This window comes from Oncorhynchus nerka, linkage group LG2 (assembly GCF_034236695.1).
Source record: "Oncorhynchus nerka isolate Pitt River linkage group LG2, Oner_Uvic_2.0, whole genome shotgun sequence".
NCBI classification, from domain to species: Eukaryota; Metazoa; Chordata; class Actinopteri; order Salmoniformes; family Salmonidae; genus Oncorhynchus; species Oncorhynchus nerka.
This window is the reverse complement of record NC_088397.1, coordinates 62,280,325-62,292,877: the sequence shown is the minus strand read 5'-3', so window position 1 is coordinate 62,292,877 and position 12,553 is coordinate 62,280,325. Positions and strand designations below refer to the sequence as shown.

General features: G+C 47.5%; 1 protein-coding gene across 1 annotated transcript in view; it reads left to right on the top strand.

Annotated features, from left to right (window-relative positions):
* Positions 1-12,553, top strand: part of LOC115139198 (calmodulin-binding transcription activator 1-like) — a 136,996-nt gene that overhangs the window by 48,733 nt on the left and 75,710 nt on the right.

Here is a 12,553-nt window from a genome sequence, read left to right as displayed (position 1 = left end):
AAGGATGGAGAAAAATGTGACACCAATCAAGCCCTCGAGGGCCAGAGTTGCCCACCCCTGCCCTAGATCCACTTAAATTTGCAAACCGCCCCAATAGATCCACAGACAATGCAATTGCCATCGCACTGCACACTACCCTATCCCACCTATGTAAGAATGCTATTCATTGACTATAGCTCTGCCTTCAACAACATAGTACCCTCAAAGCTCATCATTAAGCTCGGAGCCCTGGGTCTGAACCCCGCCCTGTGCAACTGGGTCCTGGACTTTTTGACAGGGCGCCCCCAGGTGGTGAAGGTAGGAAACAATCCACTACACTGATCCTCATCACAGGGGCCCCACAAGGGTGCGTGCTCAGCCCCCTCCTGTACTCCCTGTTCACCCATGATTGCGTGGTCACGCACGCCTCCAACTCAATCATCAAGTTTGCAGACGACACAACACTAGTAGGCCTGATTACCAACAATGACAAGACAGCCTACAGGGAGGAGGTGAGGGCTCTGGCGAAGTGGTGCCAGGAAAATAACCTCTCCCTCAACGTCAACAAAATGAAAGAGCTGAGACAGCAGAGGGAGCACACCCTTATCCACATCGACGGGACCACAGTGGATAAGGTGAAAAGATTCAGGTTCCTTGGCGTACACATCACTGTCAATCTGAAATGGTCCACCCACACAAACAGTGTTGTGAAGAAGGTGGAACAGACCAAAGAATCTTGTTTCTCATGATCTGAGAGCCGTTTAGGTGCCTTTTGGCAAGCTGAAGAAATTCAGCTTGGCCTCTTTGAGCCTCACAAACTTTTACAGAGGCACAATTGAGTTCATCCTGTCGGGCTGTATCACTGCCTGGTACAGCAACTGCACCGCCCGCAACCTCAGGACTCTCCAGAGGGTGGTGCGGTCTACCCAACTTATCAACGAGAGCATACTGCCTGCCCTCCAGGACACCGACAGCACCCGATGTCACAGGAAGGTCAAAAAGATCATCAAGGACATCAACCACCCGAGCCACAGCCTGTTTACCACGCTGTCACCCAGAAAGAGAGGTCAGTACAGGTGAATCAAAGCTGGGACAGAGAGACTGAAAAACAGCTTTTATCTCAAGGCCATCAGACTGTTAAATAGCCATCACTAGCCGGCTACCACCCGTTTACTCAACTCTGCACCTTAGAGGCTGCTTCCCTATCTACATAGACATGGAATCACTGGTCACTTTAATAATGGAACACTAGTCCCTTTAATAATGCTTACATACTGCTTTACTCATTTCATATGTATATACTGTATTCTACTGTATTTTAGTCAATGCCACTCCGACATTGCTCGGCCTAATATTTATATAATTCTTAATTCCATTATTTTACTTGTAGATTGGTGTGTATTGTTGTGAATCGTTAGATACTACTGCACTGTTGGAGCTAGGAACACAAGCATTTCACTACACCTGCAATAACATCTGATAAATAGGTCTATGTGACCAATACAATTTGATTTGATTGGAAAGACAAACCTGACAATCACCTCTGAGACCCTATTTTCAAATGTATTCATTATACCCCCTCCCCCCCCTTAACAAGCATAATTTGAATGTGGTAATGAGAGAGGGCTGAACGAGGGAGTTCTGTAATACGCTTACTAGTACAGAGAGAGCGATACAGTGAGAGAGAAAAAAAGTCAGTCAGAGGAGAGAGAAAGAGAGAGACAAAATGTGTGTGTTTTATTCATTTCACAACAAGTTCGTATGCTAGTGAGCCAGAGTCGCACACACCACAACATCTTCCACAAAGCCTGACAAGAATCTCAGGCCGATACTCATCAAAGCGAATTGCACTTTTTCTGCAGTGTCATTTCTGCCATGTTGTGTTGGAGGTATGAACCAGTGACAAATCTTTCAAGCTGCATTCTATCCACTTACAGATTGACATTTTTATTGGATATTGACGGAAAGCCACTGCTGTCTATACAAATCCATCTGCAGCAGGGACAGGTATGCATTGTCTGTACTTTGAAATCAAACAGGCTTTTTTTTCGCTGGCTCATGCAGCTGGCTAATTCTGTTTCCATGCCAACTGTTGCAAAGCCTCTCATCAGAATTCTTCGCAAGCTCTCCTTGTGTTTACCCTATACACAGATACCCTAACAATCACACGCACGCACACACGCATAAACACACACACACATACACTCTGATCAAATAAAATCTTTATTTGTCACATGCTTCGTAGACAACAGGTGTAGACTAACAGTGAAATGCTTACTTACGGGTTCTTTGCCAATACAACAAATGTAATAAAAATAGAAATAGTGAGATGAGGAATAAATACAAAGTGAATTACAAATAAAAATAGCATGACTATGTACAGGGAGTGTCAGTACCGAGTTGGTGTGCAGGGGTATGAGGTAATTGAGGTAGATATGTACATATAGGTAGGGGTAAAGTGACTAGGCAACAGGACAGATAATAAACAGTAGCAGCAGCGTATGTGGTGAGTGTGGAAGTGTGTTTGTATGTACGTGGTGTCAGTATGCGACAGGTAGCCTAGTGGTTAGAGCGTTGGACTAGCAACTGAAAGGTTGCAAGATCGAATCCCCGAGCTGACAAGGTCAACAGCTGTCGTTCTGCCCCTGAACAAGGCAGTTAACCCACTGTTCCTAGGCCGTCATTGAAAATAAGAATTTGTTATTAACTGACTTGCCTAGTTAAATAAAGGTAAAAAAATAAATAAAAAAAATATGTGTGTGTACAGTGCATTCGGAAAGAATTCAGACCCCTTCACATTTTGTTACGTTACAGACTTATTCTAAAAATGACTAAATAGTTTTCTTTTCTTAATCTCCTCACAATATCCCATAATGACAAAGCAAAAACAGGTTTTTAGACATTTTTGCAAAACTGTAATATCATATTTACATAAGTATTCTTTGCTCAGTACTTTGTTGAAGCACCTTTGGAGGCGATTCCATCCCCGAGGCTTTGGGGAGTTTCTCCCATTTTCTCTGCAGATCCTCTCAAGCTCTGTCAGGTTGGATAGGGAGCGTCACTGCACAGCTATTTTCAGGTCTCTCCAGAGATGTTCTATCGGGTTCAAGTCCGGCCTCTGCCTGGGCCAATCTAGGACATTCAGAGACTTGTCCCGAAGCCGCTCCTGCCTTTGTCTTGGCTGGGTCGTTGTCCTGTTGGAAGGTGATCCTTCGCCCCAGTCTGATGTCCTGAGCTCTCTGGAGCAGGTTTTAATCAAGGATCTCTCTGTACTTCACTCTGTTCCTATTTCCCTTGATCCTGAATAGTCTCCCAGTCCCTGCTGATGAAAAACATCCCCACAGCATGATGCTGCCATCACCATGCTCCACCGTAGGGATGGTGCCTAGTTTCCTCCAGACGTGACGCTTGGCATTCAGGCCGAAGAGTTCAATCTTCATCAGACCAGAGAATCTTGTTTCTCATGGTCTGAGAGCCCTTTAGATGCCTTTTGGCAAACTCCAAGCGGACTGTCATGTGATATGGAAACCAAGGAACTTGAAGCTCTTGACCCACTCCACTACAGCCCCATCAATGTGAATGGGGGCGAGCTCGGCCCTCCATTTCCTGTAGTCCACAATCAGTTATTTTGTTTTACTGAGGTTGAGGGAGAGGTTGTTGATCTGTGCCTGATGAATGTTTTCTGGGGATCTCTGATACACACTCTCTTACTCTGCCACCATCCTTACACACAGACTTCCTCACATCAAATCAAATCACATTTTATTTGTCACATCCTCCTGAATACAACAGGTGTCACCTTACAGTGAAATGCTTACTTACAAGCCCCTAACCAACACTGCAGTTTAAAAAATATGAATAAGAATAAAAAATAAAAAATAACAAGTAGTTAAAGAGCAGCAGTAAAATAACAATTTCGAGACTATATACAGGGGGTACCGGGGTCAATGTGCGGGCATCGGTTAGTCAAGGTACAGTTATTAAAGTGACTATGCATAGATATTAACAGAGAGTAGCAGCTGCGTAAGAAGTGTGTGTGTGTGGGGGGGTTTTGAATCCTCTTGGACCTAGACTTGGCAGTCTGGTACCGCTTGCCGTGCTGTAGTAGAGAGAACAGTCTATGACTAGGGTGGCTGGAGTCTTTGACAATTTTTAGGGCCTTCCTCTGACACCACCTGGTATAGAGGTCCTGGATGGCAGGAAGCTTGGCGTCGGTGATGTACTGGGCCGTACGCACTACCCTCTGTAGTGCTTTGCGGTCGGAGGCCGAACAGTTGCCATAACAGGCAGTGATGCAACCCGTCAGGATGCTCTCGATGGTGCAGCTTGAGGATGCATACCAAATCTTTTCAGTCTCCTGAGGGGGAATAGGTTTTGTTGTGCCCTTTTGTCACGTTCTGACCATAGTTCTGTTATTTTATTCTTTGTTTTAGTATGGTCAGGGCGTGAGTTGGGGTGGGCAGTCTATGTTTGTTTTTCTATGTTGGTTTTTGTGTTCGGCCTAGTATGGTTCTCAATCAAAGGCAGGTGTGGTTAGTTGTCTCTGATTGAGAATCATACTTAGGTAGCCTGGGTTTCACTTTTGGTTTGTGGGTGTTTGTTTCCGTGTGAGTGTTTGGGCCACACGGTACTGTTTCGGTTTAGCATATTTCACGTTTATTATGTTGTTCCAGTGTTCAGTTGTGTTTTTTGAATAAATCAATATGGACACTTACCACGCTGCGTTTTGGTCCGATCCTTACTCCTCCTCAGACGAAGAGGAGGAAATCTGTTACAGAAACACCCACCACAAAAGGACCAAGCAGCGTGGTAACGGGCAGAAGCAGCAGCGGCCAAAAACACAAGACACGGTGTCCCCGGTGCGTGTGCATAGCCTGGTGCGGTACATTCCAGCTCCTCGTATCGGCCGGGCCAGAGTGGGCATCAAGCCAGCTGCCATGAATCTGGCTCTACGCATCTGGGCTCCAGTGCGTCTCCTCGGGCCAGCGTACATGGCACCAGCCTTACGCATGGTGTCCCCGGTTCGCCAGCACAGCCCAGTGCGGGCTATTCCACCACTACGGGGAGCATTCAACCAGGTAAGGTTGGGCAGGCTCGGTGCTCAAGAGCTCCAGTGCGCCTGCACGGTCCGGTCACATCCGGTGCCACCTCCACGCACCAGCCCTCCGGTGGCAGCCCCCCGCACCAGGCTGTCTTTTCCCTACAGGTGCTCCCGCCTGTCCAGCGTTGCCAGAGCCTTCCTCCTGTCCAGCGCTGTCAGAGTCTCCCGTCTGCCCTGAGCCGCCAGAGTTTCCCGTCTGTCCTGAGCCGCCAGAGTCTCCCATCTGTCCTGAGCTGCCCGAGTCTCCCGTCTGTCCTGAGCCGCCCGAGTCTCCCGTCTGTCCTGAGCCACCAGAGTCTCCCGTCTGACCTGAGCCGCCAGAGTCTCCCATCTATCCTGAGCTGCCAGAGTCTCCTGAACCGCCAGAGTCTCCCGTCTGTCCTGAGCCGCCAGAGTCTCCCGTCTGTCCTGAGCCGCCAGAGTCGCCCGTCTCTCCTGAGCCGCCGGAGTCTCCCGTCTGTCCTGAGCCGCCAGAGTCTCCCGTCTGTCCTGAGCTGCCAGAGCCGCCAGTCTGTCCTGAGCCGCCAGAGCCGCCCGTCAGCCAGGAGCCGCCATTCAGCCAGGAGCCGCCAGAGCCATCAACCAGCCAGGAGCCACCAGAGCCGCCAGTCAGCCAGGAGCCGCCAGAGCCGCCAGTCAGCCAGGAGCCGCCAGAGCCGTCAGCCAGCCAGGAGCCGCCAGAGCTGTCAGCCAGCCAGGAGCCGCCAGAGCCGTCAGTCAACCAGGAGCCACCAGAGCCTTACCGATCCTTACTCCTCCTTAGACGAAGAGGAGGAAATCCGTTTCACCTTTTCACAACTATCTTGGTGTGCTTGGACCATGTTAGTTTGTTGATGATGTCGACGCCAAGGAACTTGAAGATCTTAACCTGCTCCACTACAGCCTACATTGATGAGAATGGGGGCATGCTCAGTGCTCGTTTTCCTGTAGTCCAAAATCATCTCCTTTGTCTTAATCACGTTGAGGGAGTGGTTATTGTCCTAGAACTACATAACCAGGTCTCTGACCTCCTCCCTATGGGCTGTCTCATCGTTGTCATTGATCAGGCCTACCACTGTTGTGACATCGGCACACTTAATGATGGTGTTGGAGTCGTGCCTGGCCGTGCAGTCATGAGTGAACAGGGAGTACAGGAATGGACTGAGCACGCACCCCTGAGGGGCCCCTGTGTTGAGGATCAGTGTGGCAGATGTGTTGTTACCTAACCTTACCACCTGGGGTTGGCCTGTCAGGAAGTCCAGGATCCAGTTGCAGAGGGAGGTGTTTGGTCCCAGGGTCCTTAGCTTAGTGATGAGCTTTGCGGGCACTATGGTGTTGAACTCTAAGCTGTAGTCAATGAATAGCATTCTCACAAAGGTGTTCCTTTTGTCCAGGTGGGAAAGGGCAGTGTGGAGTGCAATAGAGATTGCATAATCTGTGGATCTGTTGGGGCGGTATGCAAATTGAAGTGGGTCTAGGGTTTCTGAGATAATGGTGTTGATGAGAGCCATGGCCAGCCTTTCAAAGCACTTCATGGCTACAGACGTGAGTGCTACGAGTCGGTAGTCATTTAGGCAGGTTACCTTAGTGTTCTTGGGCACAGGGACTATGGTGGTCTGCTTAAAACATGTTGGTATTACAGACTTGGACAGGGAGAGGTTGAAAATGTCAGTGAAGACACTTGCCAGTTGGTCAACGCATGCTCGCAGTACACATCCTGGTAATCCATCTGGACCTCCGGCCTTGTGAATGTTGACCTGTTTAAAGGTCTTGCTCACATCAGCTGCAGAGAGTGTGATCACACAGTCATCTGGTAACAGCTGTTGCTCTCAAATCAAATCAAATGTTATTTTATTTGTCACATACACATGGTTAGCAGATGTTAGTGCGAGAGTAGCGAAATGCTTGTGCTTCTAGTTCCGACAATGCAGTAATAACCAACAAGTAATCTAGCTAACAATTCCAAAACTACTACCTTATAGACACAAGTGTAAGGGGATAAAGAATATGTACATAAAGATATATGAATGAGTGATGGTACAGAGTGGCATAGGCAAGATACAGTAGATGGTATTGAGTGCAGTATATACATATGAGATGAGTATGTAAACAAAGTGGCATAGTTAAAGTGGCTAGTGATACATGTATTACATAAAGATGCAGTAGATGATATAGAGTACAGTATATACGTATACATATAAGATGAATAATGTAGGGAACATTATATTAGGTAGCATTGTTTAAAGTGGCTAGTGATATATTTTACATTTCCCATCAATTCCCATTATTAAAGTGGCTGGAGTTGAGTCAGTGTGTTGGCAGCAGCCACTCAATGTTAGTGGTGGCTGTTTAACAGTCTGATGGCCTTGAGATAGAAGCTGTTTTTCAGTCTCTTGGTCCCAGCTTTGATGCACCTGTACTGACCTCGCCTTCTGGATGATAGCGGGGTGAACAGGCAGTGGCTCGGGTGGTTGCTGTCCTTGATGATATTTATGGCCTTCCTGTGACATCGGGTGGTGTAGGTGTCCTGGAGGGCAGGTAGTTTGCCCCCGGTGATGCGTTGTGCAGACCTCACTACCCTCTGGAGAGCCTTACGGTTGTGGGCGGAGCAGTTGCCGTACCAGGCGGTGATGCAGCCCGACAGGATGCTCTCGATTGTGCATCTGTAGAAGTTAGTGAGTGCTTTTGGTGATAAGCCAAATTTCTTCAGCCTCCTGAGGTTGAAGAGGCGCTGCTGTGCCTTCTTCACGATGCTGTCTGTGTGGGTGGACCAATTCAGTTTGTCTGTGATGTGTACGCCGAGGAACTTAAAACTTACTACCCTCTCCACTACTGTTCCATCAATGTGGATAGGGGGGTGTTCCCTCAGCTGTTTCCTGAAATCCACAATCATCTCCTTAGTTTTGTTGACGTTGAGTGTGAGGTTATTTTCCTGACACCACACTCCGAGGGCCCTCACCTCCTCCCTGTAGGCCGTCTCGTCGTTGTTGGTAATCAAGCCTACCACTGTTGTGTCGTCCGCAAACTTGGTGATTGGTATGCATGTTTCAGTGTTATTTGACCCGAAGCGAGCATAGAAATAGTTTAGCTTGTCTGGTAGGCTCGTGTCACAGGGCAGCGCTTGGCTGTGCTTCACTTTGTAGTCTGTAGTGGTTTGCAAGCCCTGCCACATCCGACGAGCGTCGGAGTCGGTGTAGTACGATTCGAACTTAGTCCTAAAATTTATGCTTTGCCTGTTTGATGGTTCGTCGGATGGCATAGCGGGATTTCTTATAAGCTTCCGGGTTAGAGTCACGCTCCTTGAAAGTGGCAGCTCTAGCCTTTGACTAAGTGCGGATGTTGCCTGTAATCCATGGCTTCTGGTTGGAGTATGTACGTACGGTCCCTGTGGGGACGACGTCATCGATGCACTTATTGATGAAGCCAATAACTGGTGTACTCCTCAATGGCATAAGAAGAATCCCGGAACATATTCCAATCTGTGCTCTCAAAACAGTCCTGTAGCTTAGCATCTGCTTCATCTGACCACTTTTTTATTGACTGAGTCACTGGTGCTCCCTGCTTTAATAATTTTCGCTTGTAAGCAGGAATCAGGAGGATAGATTTATGGTCAGATTTGCCAAATGGAGGGAAAGGGAGAGCTTTAGAGGTAGATAGTGTGGTCTACAGCTGATCATGAGATACTCTACATCAGGCTAGCAAAACCTCAAGACTTCCTTAGATATTGTGCACCAGCTACCCCTTGTCTTACCAGATGCCGCTGTTCTATCCTGCCGATACAGCATATAACCAGCCAGCTGTATGTTGATAATATTGTCGTTCAGCCACGGCTTCATGAAGCATAAGATATTTCAGTTGTTAATGACGCCTTGGTAGTTTAATCTCCCTCGTAGGTCGGCGATTTTATTTTCCAATGATTGCACGTTAGCTAGTAGAATGGAAGGCAGGGGAGGCTTATTCGATCTCCATCCTCTTTTTCTCTGTTGTCTCTTCACGTAAATTATGGGGATTTGGGCCGGTTCCTGGGAAAGCTTATTGTCGTTCAAGTCGGGCTCGTCGGACTCATTAAAGGAAGAAAAAAAGCTTCTGCCAGTCCGTGGTGAGTAATTGCTGTTCTGATGTCCAGAAGTTATTTTCGGTCATAAGAGACGGTAGCAGCAACATTTTCAACAAAAATAAGTTAGAAACAACACAAAAAAACGAACATAAAAACACAATTGGTTAGGAGCACGTAAATGTACCAGTGCACTTTCAAAAACGACTGTCCTACACACACAAAATAAAAAAGGCACACACACACGCAGGCGTCCTGGAGAAGGCGTCCTGCACCACATGACCTTCAGCTTGGCCAGTGGGGACCCGCCCCTGTCTGAGAGATGCACCCTGGTTGGCCAAGAGATGAGCCCGTCACATCCATCTCTGTCATCCTGTGCTATAGAAAACATTCATCACACACACACACATTTGCCCACGCACATACACAAGTATTCACACACACTCACTCACTCACTCACTGACACACATGCACAAACACACACACACACACACTATGCTGAGCAGACTGGGTCTCTGAGGAGGCTGGCTGGCTGCTGCTGCTCCTGTGAGTGACGGCTTTATAATCAACACAGTCCCTCTCCTCTCTCCTTCTCTCCTTCCCTTCTCTTTTCTCCTCTCTATCCCACACCCCCTGTCCCTCTCTTACCCATTCTTTCTCCGACTCTTTCTTTTTCCCTCTCTCTGTGTCTTATTCTTTTTGCCCTAATTTCATCCTTGAGAAACCAAGATGGCGTAGCAGTAGGACGTGTGTGTTTGTCTTTGTCTTATCCCGTGTCTTATCCAATGTAAATAGCCAGTCTTTTTCATATCTTAATCTCACTTTCTATCTACGAACTAAATATACTTTCCTGCAACCCGCCGCACCCAATGTGGTAGGGATCTGCTACTTTTATTCCTTATAACTGGAACTTCCATCAGGACCTAGCCAGCTAACTAGCTACTAGTCTTTGTTAGCCACAGCTAGTGGTCTTCACCTTTTTCTCGGTCACCAGCCAGCTTTAGCTCGGACAACACCTGCCTGTCTGCACAGTGCGAAGCAAGCACCAGCTAGCCTTGAGCTAGCCTCGAGCTAGGCCCATATACCTGCTAATTCTAGGGCTACAATACCTCCTTTGCCAATTGGCCTGGACCCTTTATTGTCGACAGGGAGCTCCACCGATCCGTCACGACTGGACTGCCGACGTGATCGCCTGATGTGGTCTCAACAGGCTATTCTGTTACGATCTCGCCGAAGAACCATCTACTAGCCCCGGCCTGCTCCCTTTTCTGAACGCTATGTCCCCTGCTCACCTAGCGTAGTAGTGACTACCGAACGGCACCCTGACTCACCTATTGCTGCTCTTTTGACCCTATGATCACTCGGCTACACAGCTGATGCCCCCTGGACTGTTTCAATGACACGGTACCTAATTTTGTTTACCAGTCGGCCCCAGCCTCAAACTCAGGTCCTATATGTGTCTCACTGACCGCTCTGCCCATTCATCGCTATTTACCCATTGTTGTCTTAGCTCTCCTGATCAACACCTGTGATTGCTTTATGTCTCTCTCTGTCAATATGCCTTGTCTACTGCTGTCTTTGCTAGTTCTTTTTTTTTTTTTTCACTGTAGAGCCTCAGTCCCGCTCAAAATGCCATAGATAGCTCTTTTGTCCCACCACACACTCATGCGGAGACCTCACCTAGCTTAACTGGTGCCTCCAGAGACTAGATCTCTCTCATCGTCACTCAACGCCTAGGTTTACCTCCACTGTACTCACATCCTACCATAACATTGTCTGCACATTATGCCCTGAACCTATTCTACCACGCCCAGAAATCTGCTCCTTTTATTCTCTGTCCACAATGCACTAGACAACCAGTTCTTATTGCCTTTGGCTGTACTGTTATCCTACTCCTCCTCTGTTCCTCTTGTGATGTAGAGGTTAACCCAGGCCCTGTATTCCTCAGTTCCACACCTATTCACTAGGTGCTATCATTTGTTGACTCTGTAATTGTAAAAGCCTTGGTTTTATGCATGTTAACATCAGAAGCCTCCTCCCTACGTTTGTTTTATTCACTGCTTTAGCACACTCTGCCAACCCTGATGTCCTAGCTGTGTCTGCATCTTGGCGTAGGAAGGCCACCAAAAATTCTGAAATTTCCATTCCCAACTACAACATTCTCCGCCAAAATAGAACTGCCAAAGGGGGTGGAGTTGCAATCTACTGCAGAGATAGCCTGCAGAGTTCTGTCATGCTATCCAGGTCTGTGCCCAATCAGTTCGAGCTTCTACCTTTAAAAATCCACCTTTCCAGAAATAAGTCTCTCACTGTTGCTGCTTGTTATAGATGCCCCTCATTCCCCAGCTGTGCCCTGGACACCATATGTGAATGAATTGCCCCCCATTTATCTTCAGAGTTTGTACTGTTAGGTGACCTAAACTGGGACATGCTTAACATCCCGGCTGTCCTACAATCTAAACTAGATGCCCTCAATCTCACACAAATTATCAAGGAACCTACAAGGTACAACCCTAAATCCGTAAACACGGGCACCCTCATAGATATCATCCTGACCAACCTGCCCTCTAAATACAGCTCTGCTGTCTTCAACCAGGATCTCAGCGATCACTGCCTCATTGCTTGCATCTGTAATAGGTCCGCGGTCAAACAACCACCTCTCATCACTGTCAAACGCTCCCTAAAACACTTCAGTGAGCAGGCCTTTCTAATCGACCTGACCTGGATATCCTGGAAGGATATTGACTTCATTCCATCGGTAGAGGATGCCTGGTTATTCTTTAAAAGTGCTTTCCTCACCATCTTAAATAAGCATGCCCCGTTCAACATATGTAGAACTAAGAACAGATATAGCCCTTGGTTCACTCCAGACTTGATTGCCCTTGACCAGCACAAAAACATCCTGTGGCATACTGCATTAGCATCACATAGCCCCCGCAATATGAAACTTTTCAGGGAAGTTAGGAACCAATATACACAGGCAGTTAGGAAAGCAAAGGCTAGCTTTTTCAAACAGAATTTTGCATCCTGTAGCACAAACTCCAAAAAGTTCTGGGACACTGTAGTCCATGGAGAATAAGAGCACCTCCTTCCAGCTGCCCACTGCACTGAGGCTAGGAAACACTGCCACCACCGATAAATTTACGATAATCGAGAATTTCAATAAGAAGTTTTCTATGACTGGCCATGCTTTCCACCTGGCTACCCCTACCCCGGTCAACAGCTCTGCACCCCCCACAGCAACTTTCCCAAGCCCCATTTCTCATTCACCCAAAGTCAGATAGCAGATGTTCTGAAAGAGCTGCAAAATCTGGACCCCTACAAATCAGCTGGGCTAGACCATCTGGACCCTCTCTTTCTAAAATTATCCGCCGCAATTGTTGCAAGCCCTATTAATAGCCTGTTCAACCTCTCTTTCGTATCGTCTGAGATCCCTAAAG